Genomic DNA, 18,350 nt, shown 5'->3' with positions numbered 1-18,350 from the left:
CATACTTGTATAAAGAAAAAGCTCTGAAGAAGGAAAACAATACTAAATGTTCACAAGGAGCTTACAGTATTTAAAATCTAATAATTTGTATGATTTGTATTTTTTTAGGGAGCCTGACTCATGATCTTTGAATGCACCCAGCTGTCAACACAGCATGGTGGAAGAAAACATTAGAGACTGCACATATCTGCACAGCAAGGCATTTGGAAAGATGGCCTGAAGAAACACTGAAAAAATAGGTTTGAGGACACAAAAAAACTTTCTTAAACAACTCCTAATGTAACTGGCATGCAAAGATGATTGTTGTTCCAAACAACATTTTGAGATGCAACTGCAGGAAAAATAATCTATTTTACTGGGAACACAGTCCTTTATCTAGGCTCATTACCTCACTTCAGTGATATGTTCCAGAAGATTTCACAGCAGATTAAGAAGAAAATGCTGCTGTTTCAAGAGATACTGTCTTTAAAAGATGTACAAACACAGACACACACCCTAAAATAAAAGCTCTCAGTCTAACAAGAGAAAGTGTATATATATTAATATCAGGAGTACCTTTGTGTGCAGGAAAACCAATAATTACACTGGGAAGCAGATATAAATGGCCAGCACAGAAGAGACTTGACAAAGCTGAGCCAGCCCTGTCTGCAGCTGGGAAGAAACCAACTCTCCCCAGGGTCCTCTGCCACAAGGAAAGCTGCAAGACCACAGGGACAATGGACAACCACCTTCCTTCCAGAAATCCTTCCCCACAGCAGCAGCAACCTCATGCTAGCCTTTTGTCTAGAGGAAAACAGTTTTAATTTTGAGACTGCTGAGATCTCTGTAGAAGCCTTTAAGGGCTACAGGGATTTAGAGTAGATCACTTGGAAATTTTAAGCACAATGCTTAAGTGCCTAATGTCTCATTCTGCCTAGAAGGAACTGAAGATCTGACATCTGCATGTAAAAGAACAAAAATGGAAACAGAATAGAATATTAAATGTCACAACTGGTACTAGCCAGGATTCTGCTTTGCACACTGTGGTACTGCTGCACTTTACCTTGGGTGAGAATTTTCCCCATTAAAACAAAGGGGATAGAAAAAGAATTGGGGGGGAAAAAAAAATCACATTAAAGATCTTGAAATGTTCCAGAGAACTCAGTCTTCAAAAACTATTCCATTCTATCTGAAAAGAATGGGGAGGAATTTGCATGCAGTTTTACAGCTTTCAAGTTATTTTTGGAATTATGATTGAAGAGATTAGGTTTCTGTACCCATATCTATTCCTGACTACTGGAGTACCCACATACCCTTCTCCACAGAGCAATAAAGCAAGCTAGAAACAGCCATCACACACTTTTGGACACCAGAAGATTTTCCTTAGAAGTCCCGTATTTTTCAACATAAAAATGTTATTTACTTGCATTGATCAGGATATCTCTGCAGCACAGGATTATCCAGAAAACCAAAGATTATAGTTCTAATTGCTGGTGACCAAAAAAAAAAAAAAAAAAAAAAAAACAAAACAAAAAAAAAAAAACAACCCCACCTTAATTCTATCAAGGGAGCCAGCTGCAATCTCCAACCAGCACATTATTAAGAGAATTGTTTACCAAATTTAACTTGTGCACACCATAGCAAGGCAAGGGTGTTCATCAGGTATTGCTGACAGAATACACAGAAAAACGTTTGGCTGCACAGATGTTGCTGAATCTTTATAACTCCAAGTGATATAGTTATGCAGAAAACACAGCTCAGTTCTCAGAATAAAATCAGAACATGCAAGCTTAGGGTGCAACATGAAATAAATGTGGTGGGAACCAAGCAATTATACACTAATAAGATGACTATGTCAAACTCTGGAAATAAAATGAAATAATTTCTTAATGGCTGCCTTTGAAAACAGAAAAAAAAAATATTACAGAAGTTAAAGAAACCTAGTACCTTAATCTAAGAGGCTTGCCAATACTTTTTGCCAAATCATCAAGCAGTCTGTGTGAAACTGTAAGTGTTACAACCCGAGTTCTGCTTCTTGCTTCAGTGAAAACTACTTAGATGGCAGTCAGAAACCTTAGTGTTGTCTGTTGTACAAATACGTTTGTTTCCTTCAGCTACAAAATTCTGCATTCTGTCTTTGCCTGATGTGTAACTACACATCAGAAACATAACTTCAGCCTGATGAAACAATCCTGTTTCAATTCAGAGCGCCCTCTGAATGTGGTGATAAGAACATCTGCTTAAACTGGCAGAGAGGAGGAATGCAAGTGGAAATTCTTTCCTGGGAATTCATGATGTGTTTTTAGCTGGATAAATTCTCTATTAGAATCCTGGATAAAATCTGTGGTAACATCACTTCAGACTCTTGATGTTCAGTTTAGTGTGGCAAATGTTCTCTGAAACCATAGAGCAAGAGGGGCCTTAAGGGAGGGTTCTCTGCTTATTACATGCAGTGGAGCTGCAGCCTAGCTTTAAAAATGCATTTTAAGTGCATTAAAATGCTTAAGAAAAAACATTTTTAAGACCTAAGAGCTACTACCAACCATTCCTAGAGTCTTTCCAGTGCCCCTGGGGAAACAGAATGGTACAGACAAGGTCCACAGCTACATATCTGAGACTGAAAGGATGGGCAGTGATGCCACTATTGCAGTCAGGTCAGTGCCCCAAGGACAGACCACAAAATGAAGATAATTGAGTAAACCTACCTCCTTCCTCCAAGCCCTAAACAACAGGAGCTGTGACTGTAAACTCAGATCAAGAATACACATTCACTGGCAGTAGTTAGCCATCCCACAACAGCAAATCCACAGAACAGCTTGATTTAGCATTTAAGCCACAGGGAACGTTCAGGGGAGCACTGGCAGTGAGGCAGCAAAGCTATCTGCATGAACAAAGCCAACATTCTGATCTCAGGGATTCAGGAGATAGGAAGGAAATTACTTTCAAATGTATTGACAGATCTATCTGCATGCATAGTTACATTCTGAAGGTAAGAGAACCAAAGAGAATATTGTTAGGTAGCTATGAAGAGGCACTGTATGTTCTAACAGGGGCAGTATTGTTTGCTCTTTTCTGGATTACAACCTGAGTCTCTAAAGGAGCTTATCCCTTCAAAAATTAGATTACAGTAAGGCAAAGGCGATGGGGAAAATGTTTATTTGTGCCCAATTACCATATTATTATGCAACAACTCTATTAAATCATGAATTAATGATTTTTTTGCCTCCTCCCAAGAGCTGATGTACTCAGAACACATAATCATCTTCTGCCATGCATTCCACCATCGATAATAACTAAAAATTCTAAGGGACCTGCAGTTCTTTTGAACAGGTGGATTGTCAGCTCTCAGGGTTCTATTCAGTCTCTAGGAAAAAATGACTGAATTAGAACCCTGACACAAACCATACTAGGCAAGACCAAAATTTAGTGTTAAAGTAGTTTCCCTCTGGTTCTCTTTCAAGCTATGTCAGTTCACCAGTTCAAGCTGAGGCTGTCCTTTAATTAATTCAGCTGGTAGTTCTAATTATGCTCTTATGACATGTTCAAGCAAAACACTCTTGAGGGATTATCTCAAGAGAAAAACTAATTCTATAATTGTAATACGAAATCCAGTTTATTGTATTTGACCTCTCAAGTGTTTCATTTAAGTCTCCTGATTATGACTTTTAGAGCATCCAGCCATGTTTACAAACAACGTTTATAAACTGCTACTGAACCATGAAATGTAACCTTGTCTACAGGCAATAGACTAGCTAATTACAATGAGCTTGTAAAGAAAATTCTGAAACAGCACATCAGGTGAGTGTTTTGCAGAACAGTATAGGCACAGTCTTTGAGCTCTAGAAAAACCCTTGAAAAGGTTACAAAGTTACCTCCAAAGGAGGCAGTACAAACCCTAGTTTATACAATATCCCCTCTTGTTTACTGTATCTTCCTCCTTGCTGGTTCTCCAGTAGCAGATTTCCCATGAGATTTAAAATGCTTTAAACAGAACATTGTATCGCAATTCACTGTTGCAACAATTTTAATTTTTGTACTCATCACTCAAGACACACCCAATGACGTTATCCTAACTTCTCAGGCAACCAGAATTGTACTTGTTTCTGCTTATTTCCAGTCCCCTTTTGTTGATATTCCTGCCACTGTAGCTCTACTCAAAGCATAAATCAAAGTTCTCCCTTGCATCCTTCAATTCTGCGCCATAACACCAGGCTTTTAATCTTTAAATCACTCACTTGATTCAAGCCATTCATGTAAACATATGCCTTTAATGAGATCTATAATCACTAACACGTTCATACACTTAAAATACACCCCAGAAAAACGTATGGCTAATAATAATGAAATTATTTCCCCCTTGTTTTGTTATTTCTAAGTTCATGTGGATAATCTCCAGATATTTGAAGTTGTACCTGACTACACAACAAATCAGCCAAGTAAATCTACAGCTAGGAGGCAAAACTTACAGTTCATTCTGAAATGACCATGAAATTAGAAACCTGACCTTCAAAAAGATTTTTTCCTTTCTGAATTGTTTTGTCTTGTTTTTATTAACACCTTAAGTTGCTTTAAAGTACTGTTTATCACCACAACAACTGAAAAGTATCCCTCATTATGTGTTCATCTAATATACAGGGGAAGAAAACCACAGAAAATAACTTCTAAAAGAAGTATTCACATAATACAGATATATAGATGCCTATTTATATGTATATTGAATAAACCAAATGTATTGTTGTAATATTTTATGTGAATCTCTGTACATTCAAAGCATCATAATCACCTTCACGTATGCCTTGCTTTCCAGTTTATTAGGGGGGGGTTAGCATCTTATTAGGGTAACTTTTTCTTTCCATAAAGATAACTTTTTAAGAACTTGCAACTGCAACAGAACTGTAAGAACTGAAGAGCTTAAAAGTTGCTATTTAATTTAGAAATCTATTTCTTCGGAAGGGAACCAATTCCTTTGTATGAAGAATACAATTAACCTTTACGGGCCTTTGATTGACTCTCGGTGCCCCTTAATAAATGAGAAGGACAGTGAAATTAAATGAGCAACATACTTATTCACGTTCCTCCAACTGTCATACAACTTTGGAACCCTCTCAAACTGAGAATTTCTCCCTGAATCTGCCTCCCCGACTCCAAGGCAGAGCTGCAGTCCTTGCTCAGATTTCTCTCTATTCGCACGACGATCCAGCAAACTCCTCCAGCACTCCACCCTCCCGACACACGCGGAGTTAAAATTAACTTGGTGGTTTGGGTTTGGTTACGAGCCGAAGATCCTCCCTTGTCCAACTGAGCGCTCAGCGGCTCCAGCGGCGAGCTCGGCTGCCACGGCGGAGCCTCACGAGGAAAACAAAACCCCGTCTCGGATAAAGGCTTTACTGTACTTACAACGGGCAAAAAACCCAACCGCGAATGAAAGGCATCTCGTTATTCGCAGCTAGTTGAAACTGCCAAAGCCCTGCGCGGGTCCGAGAGCCCCGGTCCGTGCGGTGCCGCGCTGGGGAGCAGCCGCTGCGGGGAGCGCGGACACGGGAGCGGCACCGCCGCGCAGGTGAGGCGGGATCCCGGCAGCGACGAGCTGCCCCGGGCCAGCCCAGCCCCGCTACCCGCGCCAAGTTCCTTCCCCGCCGACGGCAGAGCGGGACGGCGGAGCCCGGGGCAGAGTGCAGCGATCAACAGGCGCTCAGACCCCCGTCCCTGCCTCCCTCCTCGGCGCCGGGCCCCGCGGTGCCGCCCGTACCTGCGCGGATGGAGCAGCCCGTCCCGCCGCCGCTCCGCGCCGCTCCCGGCGCCCGCTCCGGCCACGGCCGCCCCGAAAGTTTCCTGACGTCAGCGCGGGCGGGCTGCACGGACCCCGCCCGCTGCCGGGCCGCCGCCGCCGCTCCCGGGCTCCCCCTGCCTCCCGCCGGCACAGCCCGGGCTGGGCAGCAGGCTGCCAGCCGGGAGAGGAGGCGCGAGGAGCCGGCGGCACTCGGGGAAGCGAGGAGCACAGTACTGTAACTCTGCATCTCCTAGAGAAAACATAGTAAACGCACTTGCACTTGTGTTGGTTAAAGCCGCAATGAATTGTGTAGGGTAGAGGTACACAACATCACACTGACTTTGGAGAATATCTGTGGCATGCGGTCCCCAGTAACACGTGCTTTAGAAACGCCAGAATGGTGTGATCCAATATATTTTTATGGCAGTCGCGTTATGCACGAGTTAGGGACAAAGCATTTCCTGCTGAAAGGCAAGGAATTAGTGTCTGCCATACTTCTTTTATTCCTGGTGGGCTTGTGCCATGATACTACCAATAACAGAGCACGTAGTGTCTGTGGAAAGGCAGGAAACTCATCTATTATTCCTCCCTGATGATTTTTTTCTTAACAGCGCACAAGAAATACCTTTCATTTTGCATTAATCAGTAGACAAACCTCGCGACTGGCCATTTAGAGAGCAGACAAAACATGTCACTGAAATCAAAGCAAAGGCATTTTGTCTGCAGCAGGTGTATTCTTGTTTCAAAGACAAGATAGAAAAGAGTTCAGGGTGGTAGTTTATGGTCCAGAATGGAAAAATCATGACAGGAAAAAAAAAAAAAAAAACCAACATGAGGGGTAGAAGTCAGGAGCAGGCAGTTTTTTAAATCAGTAAGTTCTAGATAATTACATGCACAATTATGAAACATGTAAAATTTAATTAGTGTTTCTGCCTTCTCCGTTCATGACTAAAATAAAAAACAAACTCCAAAATAGGTACACAAATCCCAGTAAATTAGTACTTTGCCTACTCTAGGCATCACAAAATTCCTGGAATTTTCCATCAGTTTAGTCTCTCAAGTAAAGGAAACAAATACTAAGTTTTTATGTGGTTTCAGAGTAATTTGTAGACTTGACTAGGAAACTAACAAGCTAAACTCCAAAATATAAATTAAAATATAAATTTAAAAATGAATTCTGAGAAAGAAGAAAAATGGAAAACACTAGAGGAAATTGTATTAACTGTATATTCTAAATAACATGAAATCCAGGAACTGTTTTCAGCTACTGTTTACATATACTAAATCTTAAATACTTTGTGATGGAAAAAAACCCAAAACAAGAAAAAATACCCCTACTAAACCTGTCTATTGCAACATTAAGGCAGTTGAAGGAAAATCTGATGAATCTGAGCAAAACACATTTCATTCACAGATGACACATGAGTCACCAATAGAAATAAACTTTTTTTTTTTACTGTTGTTACTGACAGCTATTCCCATACACCGTCCTGCAGCATCTTGTAGGAGCTGACAACTGCATTGCATGCATCTCCTCAGCCATTTGTCCCTGTCAAAAACAGTGACAGGGAGGATAGGAAGAGAGATAATCTAGGAATTGTATGAAGTCATTGAAGAAAAGTAAAAGTAAACTGCTATGCAGAACCTTATTTTTCAGAGCTTCTCAAAGATACGGACACAAACTCATCTAGCACAAATTCCCAACTTAAAATTGTGATAAAACATTTAGGCTTCAATTGTTTGTATTTCATGTTTGTGTGGTTGTTTTTTGAAGCAAAAAGGCAGTTCAAGTAGTGCTTCCTTAGGCAAAGCAGCAGTTCTTTTCAGTGTTGGGAAGCAACTTCATCTATTTGGCATTCCACAACATACATCCAAAATTGGTTTTTGGTTCAGATCGTAAACAAGTGCTCAGCCTTGTTGTATAAGTGTACCAATTTTAGTTTGATTAGACAAGCTCAGCTGTCATCTGCAAAGCAGAGCACATTCTAGACAAAGAGAAAATACAGTAATTATGTAGTTGTTGAGACAGACACAACTGGCACCATCACCAGTCTCTTATTAAAAACTTTTTGTGCCTTCTCTCAGACAGCTCCACACAGCACTGACTCCTTCCCTCTACAAGTGTCCTTCTTTCTACATGACTGGCTAACCCCAAGCTCTCCCTTACCCAGCCACCTTACCCTGTCTGCCCCCCACACAGCATCTCCTTACCTTGTCTGTCCCTTGCATGACCACACATCCCTTCCTCCTCACAGCACATCCAGCAGACTCCATCCCAAACCACAGCAAACTCTAAGTTTCAAACTCCAACTCACTCTCAACGCGCTGCCCCACTCTTTCATAACCCCCATCCTCACTGGGCAGGCAAGGCTGTCTCCACTCCTCAGCAATCAGTACAGCTGTAATTCATTGAGGAAAATTGCCTTCTGTGCTATCCTTGCAAACCATCCTCCCATAAGACAATGTTTTGCCTATTGAAATACATGAGTTTTCAACGGTGATGCAGAAAACAAGTAAAATTAAGGGCACTTTAAATTTTTTTTTCTGGCACCATAGCAGATTCTACATCAGAGCAAGCTGAAAATGAATTATTATGCAAGCATGGGTTTTTTTATTTACTGGGTATTCTGAAGTACAGTATACTTGATGAAGTCAGGCTAGATTTTTTTTTTCTAAAATTAAGTTATACCATTTTAAATGCAATAAAGTTACATGTATAGAATATGTTAGTTAGGAAAGGACATTTTTCAAAATCCCTTCTGCATGCAAAATTTTTTCTAAAAGAAAGTGAGACAACACAAGAGACAAATACTCAGTGCATCAGAAGCTTTCTAGTACTTCTGTGATATATTTTTGACATAATCTGTACTGAAATGCTTAAATAAAAGGAATGTAAAGCAAATCTATTTTCAACTTAAATTTACTGCATAGTATTTGAAGGGAAGAGAAGAAAATGTGACATCTTTCTTCTATGGTCAGTTTTTTTTCCCATCAACAGTGATAACCTCAGGGTGGAATGAGGACATTATTTGAGAGGTAAAATAGAGCAAAAAACATTTGAACTCTCTCTTTAATACCTATTCCTCTTAGTTTTTAATTGATGTGGTCCATAAAGCAAAAGACTGAGAGCAAAAAGAACCAAATCCTGCCTTGCTCAGTAGTGTGGATCCCCCACAATCCAAGCGGACAAACTCAGGTCATTACCAAGATTATCATACTTGTATGTTGCAGAGAAATTGAGCAAAGAACTGGGCACATGAGAAATGAAAAGAGAATACTCAGAGAAAACAAACAAACAAACAAACAATCTCTTTCAGAAACACATAGAACAGTTTGGGCTGGAAAGGACCATAAAGATCATCCAGTTCCAATCCCCTGCCATGAGCAGAGACCTTTCACTATGTCAGGCTGCTTAAAGCCCAATCCAGATCAACCCTGAACACTTCCAAAGCTGCAGCACCCACAGTTTCTCTGTTTTCCTAGCTGCTACATGAATGGTCTGGTTCTGTTCTCCTGAGACTGTAAAAAGATGGTGATGACTGGGTGGAGATCATTGAGGACAAGCAAAAGCAATAGAATCAGATATATTTTAGAGCTGTAGCTATGCTGATATCAAAGAATAAATACCAACCCCTTGGACTGATTTTCCAGAAAATAGTTACTACAGAAAACAGAGTTTAAAGAATTGCACCAATTACAAAACCTGAGAAGTTTCCCCACCCTTCTGAGCCCTGTCTCACCTCTCAAAGACCAAAAGCTACCAAACATTACTTTGCAAGGACATGAAACAAGAAACCAACACAAACCCTGTTCAGTCCTTCTTATGAAGAAACAATACCAGATAAGTTATTCTATTTAACTTGTAGCTCCTTTAATGCTGTTATGGCTGTACAGTGTACATCCTCATTTAAAATTTTCCTCTCCTTGCCAAAAGAACTGTAAATTGCCACACTGTAAACAGATATCAGAATCCGAAATTGATCATAACGATCTTAGACTATAGCAACAACAGCAAGTCTCTGTATTTCAGCAAAGGGAAGGACATTAGCACTGTGATCATTTTAGGCATCACAGATGGCAAAGGCCAGAAGGACCTGAGTAGCCTGCCAATTATTTACCTTATCTATAGACTTCACGAAGCACATAACAAGGCTACTGCTGGTCAGCTCATCAGAGCAGATACCAGTGTCTTTAAGGCAGCTGTATAGCATCCTATCTTCTGAATTTTCACTTTGATTTGACAAAGTAATACCCTCTTTTGGGTGAGGATTTATGACAGAGGCTTATATACATTAGAAAATATGATATGGAGACAGTTAGAAAAGAGGGAAAATATGAGTAGATGTCTGTCCTGGTTTTATTAACTAGGAATGTAGTCTTGTTTCAAAGATGACAAGAGTTATTCACTCAAAACCACAATATTTCTTGTGTTTCTCTTATGTTCCCATTTATTAAAACATTCTTGCCAGATATTTGACAGTTTTTTTCTGCTTGTTATGCTGTTACTCGTTTTTCCCATTTCTGTGAATGTTTAAGAGCAGAAAGAACTATTACATTAGTTTGATTTGGTAGGTGCCATAGGCTACACAATTTTAACCAGATGTCTTAACTATGGAGTTGTTAGAGCCCATTCAGGGCCTGAGGAAACAAGTAGTAAATGGATGAGAAAAACAAGCTGCTGACAATGTTCGAGTGCAGGTGGTGGTGACTGATTTACTGCTGCTCATTGCAAACCTGAGCTGGCTATCACTGTGTAATAACAACATATATAAAGAAGGTCCTTTATGTCATAGCTACTAGAGTTTTCATCACAAAGGCTGTCAGACTCTGTAGCCCTGAAGCTTTTTCTGGGAGTATGTGACATTAAAACTATTGTAGTCACCCCTACAAAATATTTCTGAAATAGAAAAGCAATATTCTGTGTAGAACTTCTCACTAACTAATGTTGGTGATAAACCTTCCATCAAAAAGTGAAGAGAAAACAGAGGCATTGGGCACTTCATTCTAAAGTTTTGAGAAAAGCAAGAAGCAATAGAGAATTTCCATTAAAAACTAAAATATTCCTTGCACAGAAAAAGAGTAAGAAATACTTATTTTGATTTTGTTTTTTATGAGCCAGTCATCCTTTGAAGCATGGTAGAACATCTACTTCTGAAAATATCTGAATGGTCTAAGTTGCTTAGTCTATGACAAAACCTTAGAACACTAAGAAGGCCTGAAAAACTAATCATGCCACTAGCTTATGATAGAAAGAATCAAAGAAATGACTACTCTTCTCTACACTGCACATGAACCTAAGTTTTTTAAAATAATATAATAGTATTTGAAAAAAAAATTGCAACAGAAATTTGCTCAATGGTGTTTAAACTATAGAAAAAATTCAAGTTAACTCCCATAGAACTCACAAGGATTTTTCCTGTGGACTTCAAAAAGGTCAATATATTAATAAAATATTTGTACAAGAGTAAAACCTCGATATAGAAAGTTTGTTTTCAGGCCTTCTAATTGGCAGAATGTTGGAAGGACATCTGGAAGAATCTCTAAGCCCCTGACATAAACACTACAGTATCTATCAGCAGGTAAATTGGAAAGTGAAATCTTCAAAGTTTAGTAAAATAGCCTAGATAAGGCCTCACAAAATGTAAGCATTATTTGAGGTGTTTAATCAAGATCAAATCAATATTTTATATACATGTGTCATAATCCAAACTTCCCTTTCTTTTCCCTATGTAATACTTACTTTACTGAAGACTGGATGTAGATGCATATGATGTTAAGGTTGAGTTTACTGACTCACATTAGATACAAATCACCTTGTATATAAGCCTTGGTGATGGACAACAGAAGTGCTACATGCATTTAATATGCACACTAAAAACACTTGGATTAATTTTCATGTATAACTGAAAAGTTACAAGGAAAGAAATTTGGTAATACTTTTAAAAGGCTAGGGGATGTATATGAAAGGTGAAAGCAGCATGGTATTAATACTACATCAAAGAATACAACAATGCAAAAAGAAATAAAGGCCTGATATACACCACATTTTTGTGATGTGTAGGAGAAAGAATAAACATCCAGTTAGAACTACCTTGTAGCTGACAGTTTGGAGTGTAATGAATTATCAGCATTATTTGTGTTCTGCAGAAATGAACCTACTTTCTTTGCAGTCAGCTGTACTATCATTTTTAAGCCCACTTTTAAGCTCTTATCATTGGTCATAAATACCAGCCAAAATCATGACATTTCTTGCTTGTTTATTTTTCACAGAAAGCACATTATTCACAAAACTTTAGCACTGTAAATATGTTTATGTATGCTCTCCATTCTGGAATATATCTGTTGAGAAAGAGAGTGCCATTAGTGTCTTCCAGTGGCAGTGCCTTCTAAGAATTCTTAAGTAAATTTCAGACAATGTTTTTTAGGTGAGACAACATGAGGAAGCATCAGTTTGGATTTTGGGATTGCTAACTGCCAGATTCTGCTATAGACTTCCCAGCATAAATAGGTGTCTTCAAGCAAGGAGAACAGAACATTAAACCTTTTGGTGGAAAGCAACCCCCTGAGCTAGCATCTGCAAATAGACGGAACAACCTTGCTCAGATATTCGAATCAACTTCTGTGTTTTCCTCCAGGTTTCTTAGGTGCTCTTCTTGAATTACAGGAGTGAGAAATGAACAAGAGAATTATTCTTCATTTTGTAATGGACACATGTGATTTATGAACATATTAATAAGTCTTCATTACTTTCACCAGGCCAAAATTGACATATTTCCATAGCTATCAGACCATCAAAGCTTTGTGTTATCCTCTGCCAAACATTTCAAAACCATACTTTCTTTCCATTTCCTTGGTAGGTATCATTTTTCCTGGGTTTTTCCTTAAATAGTAATCCTTCTTTTTAATGTTTCAAATGAAAAGCAGCTGAGCCTGTAGATAGCTTGTAAGTGGACTTTAACATTGCAGGCAAAATTCAGTTCCCATCTAAAAGGTAATAGTGTATTCCATAAAACAGAGCAACAGGTGTGAAGAACTTGTGCAATCCAGAGAACACTAAAACATACCTGCAAATCCATCTCTGACTGGGACTGAGCTGAACTCTCTCTGTATTGTTTGTCTTGGAATTGTTACTCTTGTAGAACTACACTGTGGTCTTTTATGTCCCTGCCTTCAGCAATGGACAAGGCAATGCCTTGGTTAGCACCACCCATGTGCCACAAGTGAAGGTTGAAAACTGCTTTCCCTTTATCAGATGCAGTTAGCATCTTAGTTCAAGGTTTGCTGATGGCAATGATCTTCAGATGCTTTTCATTAAAACAATGAATGATAAGGAGTAAACATTTCCCAGAATTTAGGCCATATGTGAGACTATATCTGAAAGATCTATTGCTTAAAACTAATCTGAAACTGCTCAGGCAAAAGGCCCAGCTGAGCTTTCAAAAGAAATGCCAAGGAGAGTGTATTCAAGTTTATATTACACAGAGTGTAATATTTTCTGGTAAAGTTCGAAAATTGCTGTCGATGGAGCAGCATTTTAATGCTGTGATAAGAACTCATTCAAGATTAACCCAAACTCCATCCAGAACTCCTACATCCCCCCAGTGACTATTTAACATTCAGCATACCTCAGAGTGGAGTCTAAGCATCCCTTTGAAAACAATAACTGTTCTAATTTGTAAAGGTTTATGTTATTATTGTATTACCTCCAAAAAAGTCATGGGTGGTTATCTGTTGAATAAAGAACAATCAGTTCACAGAACTATGGCAGTGCAATGTGTGGCTGGGCAAAACAGAGCTGTTTATTATAACCATCCAAAAGGGAACAGGGATCTGGAGTTCTGGGTGCTGCACCTTGGAGCCTCCCTTCACCTAAGGATATGAAGGGAAAAAATCTTTTATTTAACTTTGATTTTATAATGACATCAGTAATCAGTCATTAGCCTTCTGCAATGATAAGGTATTTTTCCAGCCACCCACTCCCTGCTTGGTAAAGCATAGGGAATAAATTAATTTTTGCACGCTAATGGTTCCTGCTATCAACTTAGCAATTGATCCTTAGAGCTGAGTAACAAGCATGCTTTCACACTCCCACACAGGTGGGTGGAGTGTCTCTCTGCTGTTCACTGCTCATTTCAATACCTCTGGGTAGCCAATCCCACCATGTCAATAAGCAAGTAAACAGCATATTTGTTCCACCAAGCAAAAGATAGCCTCAGAAACAAAACTAAGAATAAAGTTCCTAATGAAAGCATCCAAAAGTAAAATGTCCATCAATCTCCTTTCCTCTTTTTCACTCAACTTTTCTAAAGAATGTCTTTGCTGTAGAAACAAGGCAGATGAGTCAGCGTGATATTTTATCTTCCTTTGATCTCTTTTCAGAGTCTATCAGCTTTTCATATTCAAGAAAAACTAATGTACTCATATGGCAAGTAATTTTAGATTAGTATATGGTCAATATTAGCAACACAAAGCAGCAATTCCCTGAAAAACCTCTGACCATCCCACTACAATCTCTTCTCTACCAAAGCTAAAGGATGTCTGCTAGCACAATACAATCCCCTTCACCAGTCATCAGACAAAATAAGCTTCCCTAAAAGTGTATTTTCTCCTAGTTTCTTCTAATCATTTATCTCTCTGCTTCTGCCTCTAACATAAAATAATTTCAAATAATTCCTGTTGTGTCAATGCCTCTAAGTTGTTTTGTTTTTTTTTTTTCCTTTTCATATCCTAGTTTGCTTATTGTTCAGCTTAAACCAGTGCTGGTTATTTCTGCTTCAGTTTGTCTCTGGTCACAAGGTGTTTTTTTTCTTACTTATTCTACTTTTATTCTTCTATTACAAACAATTAAATATGTACTTTTAATTGTTAATAAGTTATCTTGTTTGCTTGGGCATCCCCTCTGTCTTGTGTTCACAGAGCACAACACAAACCAACTTTTCAGCATCCAACACTGACTAGACCTGAGCTCAGAGAGGAGATCACAGCACCAGAGCATCTTTTCATGGTCAGATGACAATAAGTGATCAGACCAATTGCTGACTGTCCCCCAGGACCTCTTTATTCCAAATAGAGACACATGCACCTGCTTTTGTCTTTGCTCAACATCAACCAGTTGGTTCTGAAGTTAAACTTGCAGGTTCACTCCTGCAATTCTACAAGTGTTCAGGTTTATCCAGAATCCAATTCCTGCTGAGATTCAGCCTCAGCAGCTTCTGGATATCAGACCTCCTTGTGTTCCTGCTAAATGTGTGAAACACTGATCAATTTTGCTTTTCTATATGTCTGAAGGGCACATGATTTCAGGGGAGCTTTAGACTGAATATTAGTAAAAGGCTCTTCCCCAGAGGTGGTTGGGCACTGGACAGGTTTCCCAGGGAAGAGGTCACAGCACCACTCCTGACAGAGTTCCAGAAACTTTTCGGCAGTGCTCTCAGGTAAATGGTGGGATTCTTGTAGTGTTCTATGCAGGGATGGAAGCTAGACTTTGGTGATCCTTGTGAGTCTGTTCCAACCCAGCATATTCTATGATTCTGCAATTGCAAGAGAGAGGCCTTTTTAAAAAATTTAAACTACAACAGAAGAAATCTGCAACCACTTGGCTTGGCAACCAACATACCAAGAAGTAAACATACAGCACAGATTAAATGTTGCTATGAGATGAATGCCAAATTCATGGTTTCAGCAAACATCTGCCTTTAATCTATACTGCTCATTAGATGGAAGTATTGCATGCTTGGGATTAGTTATTGTAAATAATACTGAAACACAATCAACATGGATATATTTCTCCTGTATTAATGTGAGAATTGAAAGGAAACAAAAAACTAAAAGTTGCTTGGCTGAAATTGAAGAAATGCACAAAGGATGGAAAAAAACTATGCAGTTCCTAGGATAATTCCTGATTGCAAAAAGCATTTTATAGGATGACTGTTATTCAGCCTTAAAAACTTGCTTTGTCACCTTTTCTTCTGCTGAGCTGTTTGTGTGGCCTCTTTACAAGTTTAGATACACATTTTGTATGTTAAAAGGAGCACCTTAGAAGTAGGAGAGCTCATTTTTTCTTTTTCAGCTTGCCTATTTGAGAGCAGGGTCTTAAAAATGACTGATTAGGACAACTAGAGAGAGCAAACTCCAACTGAGAGAGACAAGAAACAGATTAAGATTTCAGGAGCTGTTTAAATCAGCTGCAGCTTGACAGAAGTCATATGTTGCAATCACACTGTACTGTGGGATATTTATTAACCTCTTCCATGAAAAGCAAATTACTCCAGTTTTAGTTTTGCCCTTGATCTGATATAACACTTTGTTTAAACAGATGCCTAAGGAATGCAGGGTTGGCTTCTCTACATGAAATGCAAATGAACAAATTTCTTGGTATTAGCTGCAAAGTCAATGATACAAGTTATCTATTCAAATGAGGGGGACAAATGAAGGTTTTTTAAAGTTATTATTTTTAGGCTTAAAACCATCAGTTCAGCTATGAACACCTCACTTTCTACCACTTTCTTCCTTTGTTCTTTTCAAACAATAATCTTTTCTAATCATTAATGTGACATTTTGGAGGATTTAATTAGTTCTTTTCTCCTCAGAAATACTGTTTCTCAGTGTACACCCACAGTCAATCATACTTATTTTAGGGAACTCATAGCATATAAATTATATTTTTAAAGCAAATTTTAACAATAATTATTATCTTCTTTGAAATCTAGCAAGCATACACTTACTTCAAAAGAATGATTCAGCATCTCCAAAGAGATAAAGTTCCAAAGAAAATCTCTCATATTAAATGCAAATTAACACAAGAATTGATAGCATTTTTCATATATAACTTCACAGCTCTGTAGAAGTAAAGCAAGAGTTAACTAGCCAGATTAATCCAAGGGTTGACTCATGTAGTTATTTAGGATTTTCGAACTCAAACTGAAACTGCAAAAATACATCCAGAACTAAGGAAGAAATAAGCAAAAACCAACAAAAATCAAAATCCTTGCTCTTGCTGAAATGGGAGCAGAAATTGCCTTTTCTTTCAGCCACTTTTTACCGTGGCTGGTTGCTCTGTTGCAGTCTGAAATCTGGCTATGCCATATGCCAGCAAACTGGGTGAAGGAGGCCTCTTGCACAGCTGACAGCAAAAGAGCACAATACGCTGCCAGCAATAAATGAAATCTTAGTGTGGCTCAAAAGGAATTTTTGAAGAAAAGCAAATTTTGAAGAAGAAACAATGACAAGAAAAGTAACAGTAGACCCAAAGAGAAGAGACATAAAAGAGATTGGATTCATAAGGAGACACTTTACTGGTGGTTTATGCATTGACTGCTTGCTAGCAGAGATCACTAGAGCAAAGTTGCCAACTTCAGCAGCAAAATAAGTTGATATTCCCCTCTCTGACAATTATTAATCCTTCTCATTAAAAAAGAGTGGTGTATTTGAGACGAGGATATCAGCCCACTTTTATGATTTTTCTTGTACTAATCTTGCCTTTTATGCCATACTCAATCCTGTCCTAAGCCAAGTTCTGGAACTGGGTAGTGAAGACCACTTAACATTTGCCCTGCAATTTCATAATTTCCCACTCTTGTTTCTCATATATTATGTAGTATGAGTTTTTGGAATCCCAGCCTTAAAACACAATAAAGGAGAGCAAGAAAACAAACATTATAGGTTAGTGTGATTTTCATAACAAAAATGATAGCAGTGTTTGTGAACCTGAATCTAGAAATTAACATCACATATCACTGTATCTGTCTGTTCATTATTGCTATACTACACAATGCCAAAGAAGATGCAATTGTTCGAAGATTCATTGATACATTCATAAAGGCACAGCTATTTTTGTCATATCTTTTTCTATTGCAGTTTTATTGTTTTGGGGACATCTTTAGTATCAATACAACTGGGAGGGTTCTTGTGCCATTTTATTAAAGAGGATGGTTGATGAGTGTCTCCTTTTTGAAATCAACACCAGCTGGATTTCATGTCCTACTTGCAGTGCATAAAGACTATGTGTTCAGCATGTGAGTAGAAGAACACAGAGGTTCTGTTGTCTATTTATTTTTCTTATGTGGCAAAGAGAAAAAAGCATTATAAAAACAATAATGGGAGAAAAGGGAACATGAGAAACAGAGTGGCTTTAAACTTTCAAGTTTGAATAAAGTAATATCAATAGCAGTCAAAATTACTGCTTAAATCTGTGTATTCAATTCCAAAAAAAACTTATCACATTTAACTGAAGTATAGCAAAACAGACACAAAGTGTCCAGAATCACAAGTTTAAACAGCTGTTTTCAGAAAGAGGAGATTTACTTTGCTGCAAAAATATTTTTGTTTGAGGAAAGGAAAAATTCCAGAATAAAAAAAGATCACAGTTGCCAGCTGGCAGCTTAAGTTACAATTACTTTGGTTAGGAAACATTAATGAAAATATCTAGAAGGAAATATGTAGCTTGTATTGATATCCATGAATGGATAAGACCTTTCCAAACTTCCTCATTTTATCAAAGCCAATCTTTCAGCCAGCTCTATTGAAGGAACCTGATAGGAACAAAAGCAGGAGCATTCTGCTAAAAAGCACCCCAAAATCTCAGATTCCTGTTAGAAACAGG

General features: G+C 38.5%; 1 protein-coding gene across 3 annotated transcripts in view; it reads right to left on the bottom strand.

Annotated features, from left to right (window-relative positions):
* The window catches only part of GULP1 (GULP PTB domain containing engulfment adaptor 1), a 139,799-nt gene extending 133,976 nt beyond the window's left edge, over window positions 1–5,823 (bottom strand). The window contains exon 1 of one of the 3 annotated variants that reach the window (XM_079310717.1): window positions 5,729–5,823. The gene's annotated coding sequence lies outside the window, so the exon portion shown is untranslated. The remainder of the gene's footprint in view (window positions 1–5,728) is intronic. The other 2 variants (XM_079310715.1, XM_079310716.1) reach the window with 2 other exon arrangements.
* Window positions 5,824–18,350: the final 12,527 nt, after the last annotated feature.

The sequence above is a fragment of the Erithacus rubecula genome, assembly GCF_903797595.1.
Source record: "Erithacus rubecula genome assembly, chromosome: 8".
In the NCBI taxonomy this organism is placed as follows: Eukaryota; Metazoa; Chordata; class Aves; order Passeriformes; family Muscicapidae; genus Erithacus; species Erithacus rubecula.
This window is presented reverse-complemented; position numbering and strand designations above follow the sequence as displayed.